Genomic DNA, 3,051 nt, shown 5'->3' with positions numbered 1-3,051 from the left:
GACAAATTTACTTCAGTTTTACAACTAAGACAGACAAACTTACTTCAGTCTAACAACTAAAACAGACAAATTTACTTCAGTTTTACAACTAAGACAGACAAATTTACTTCAGTTTTACAACTAAGACAGACAAACTTACTTCAGTCTAACAACTAAAACAGACAAATTCACTTCATTCTATCAACTAAGACAGACACATTTACTTCAGTTTTACAACTAAGACAGACAAATTTATTTCAGTCTTACAACTCAGACAGACAAATTTATTTCAGTCTTACAACTAAGACAGACAAATTTATTTCAGTCTTACAACTAAGACAGACAAACTTACTTCAGTCTTATAACTAAGACAGATAAATTTATTTCAGTCTTACAACTAAGACAGACAAATTCACTTCATTCTTACAACCAAGACAGACAAATTTACTTCAGTCTTATAACTAAGACAGACAAATTTATTTCAGTCTTACAACTAAGACAGACAAATTTACTTCAGTCTAACAACTAAGACAGACAAATTTACTTCAGTGTTACAAACAACCCAGGCGGTACCACTCCGATCTTATCAAGACAAGCAGGTCTACACTTGTTGTACCAACAGAAATTATCACTCTAGTTTCTAAATTCTTTATCTCTTAATTCATATCGTTAATTTTATTACTTATTATTAATATATCATTTAATAAGTATTCATCTAATCAGAAATTCAAATCCTTGAATATTTAATGTCATCAAACTAAAAAAGTATCTACTTAATTTGTTGGTTCATCTAATACTGAGCTAAAACTAAATATTATATAATTTTAACAAAGAAATCCTTCAAATATTCTTTCTTTGTTATTATTTTAGGACAGACAAACAAGAAATATTTCGTCATCGACTGCCACTGGGGATGTTTACACAGAACTGATTCAGCCTCGAGTAAAGCGTGATTAAAGAATCCAGGGAATCAGGAGTCTGTCGCCGCAGGATACTTGCTATTTTCCACCTGGGCAGATGAATCACCACCATAACGCTCTCTATCCACCCCTTACCTTCACAGTGCTGAGGCAATATCCGTGGAGCTTACTGTAAATAGGTAAGAGTAAAAATAAAATAACACATATTAAACGAAAAAAATCACGAAGTTGATGCAAGTAATTAAACGTTATGAGGAAACAGATGAAAAAATATAAGTTTTTTCCACCGCCAGATAGTAAGAAACATTATGTTTGTACACTGTATACATTATTTGAGGCTGATAACGCGGAATGGAAAACAAAAAACGATCATAGATGATGACTCAATTTTAATACTTACTTCTCTTAAAAAAGTTTTAACGTAGCTTTCATATTTTAGCAGTCATCACAAGACTGAAGTTGGTTTTTAATCATTTGTAATTTCATTTGATAACATGACAATATCACGGCTGTCTTCACGTATCGAAGAAAGAGAACATTTGATAACATGACAATATCACGGCTGTCTTCACGTATCGAAGAAAGAGAAAGCGATCTACTTGATCTGGATGAGTGTAATGATAAAAAATAATATAGAGAGCTTCTCGATCCCCTCGTTTTGTGGCAGAAATGACTGCTACTAAAATTCATTTCTACTTCACTAACATTACTTTCTGTAAAAATTGCCTATCGGTGGTTCAGCATAAAGATTGAGGACATATACTGCTAAAGTTCGGGGTTTGATCCCTGTGGTGGCCTATGCAATATAGCATATTGTTTATCTTTGCGCTTACGCAAATAAAATAGTAAACATTACATTTAGATCAAGATATTTGATTATTTTATTGACAAAATCATAAGACATTGGGCCATATTGATTAGCTAATTATGTTTTCTACAGCTTAAAAAGTATTCTGGCTTTTTCCGAAATGTATAGATATTATAAGTACATCTCAACCTCAAACCACAATAACATTTCGTTTGATTAATTCGCGCTATTTTTTTACATGTATTTTTGTTGTTTCTTCATACAATTTAGTTGCCTTAAATACTGAATTTAAACATTTTACTTCAAATTCAAAAAATACTAAAATTCCTTTTTTTTTCTTGTTCTTAAAGATCAAATCTAAAATTGAAACTTTATGTGAAACGGCTTAGTTTCATGTCGAATAGAAACGTTTCACTGAGCAGTAAAAAGAATCCATAATTTCTCATACTTATCTCTACTCTAGTCGGCAGAGGTTTTTAATGTACACAAGTATATCAACTCCCGGTTTTGAATTTGATTCAATCAAGTCCCTCCTTTACATTCCCTGCGTTGGAGGATGTACAGTTCCATCATTGGCTACATGAAGCTTGGGATGATTAATGTCCTGGATAATTTTTCTCACGGTTTAGCTTGTCATCCATCATCTAATTCTCCCCACTCTTTTCGCATTTGAAGATTGTAAAGAACTGATTGTATATCTTTTATGGAAAGCTGTTATTAATGTTTGGTGCAAATTCTAACGATGATTTTTTTACTTAGGAATCCGGTAGAAATTATATTATTTCTAACGTGAAGATGAATTGGTAAAAATATTAATTATATCGTTAACGAAAAATTGCTCTTCTTTCAAAAATCTGCAACCTATAAATGTATAAATTTAAAAAGTCAAATGTTCGCATGTATGAAATGAATTTCATTATTTGAAAAAGATCCAAAGTAAAGACAGGCTCAAAGCTAGATTTCATGTGTTTTCACTTTAGTACATATCAAACTTTTCTTTTATAGCTCTAATTATTCACCTTCCTATGATAAACATGTCTTGCGATTATAGCAGATAAAATCCATAAAGGGCGCTCCAGCCAATTCACGATCAGCTGCAGATACCAACTAACCCTAAAAATCCTTGAAGACGTTTTTATAAAGTTTCATAAAAAAAACTTGATTCTAAATAAAACACTGTAATTAGCCGCAGAATACTACACGCATAAACAACAAACTTATCTAAAACCCTTTCAATGGTGTTTCTCTGTTTGACAAAATCTTGTTTTCAACAAAAAAGTACATGTATAATTATAGTATTTTGGCACTTGTGTATAAAGTTAAAATCATAAATAATATTCAACG

The 3,051-nt window shown here is 31.3% G+C and overlaps 1 long non-coding RNA gene across 2 annotated transcripts in view; it reads left to right on the top strand.

Moving 5' to 3' along the window:
* LOC111087873 overlaps positions 1 to 3,051 on the top strand; it is a 97,883-nt gene that overhangs the window by 77,370 nt on the left and 17,462 nt on the right. For both annotated transcript variants that reach the window (XR_002612501.1, XR_002612502.1), the window contains one exon: positions 850 to 1,078. This is a non-coding gene — a long non-coding RNA (uncharacterized LOC111087873). The remainder of the gene's footprint in view (positions 1 to 849; positions 1,079 to 3,051) is intronic.

Source organism: Limulus polyphemus, unplaced genomic scaffold (assembly GCF_000517525.1).
Source record: "Limulus polyphemus unplaced genomic scaffold, Limulus_polyphemus-2.1.2 Scaffold2786, whole genome shotgun sequence".
NCBI classification, from domain to species: Eukaryota; Metazoa; Arthropoda; class Merostomata; order Xiphosura; family Limulidae; genus Limulus; species Limulus polyphemus.
The sequence above is the reverse complement of the archived record's forward strand: the minus strand, read 5'-3'. Positions and strand labels throughout refer to the sequence as shown.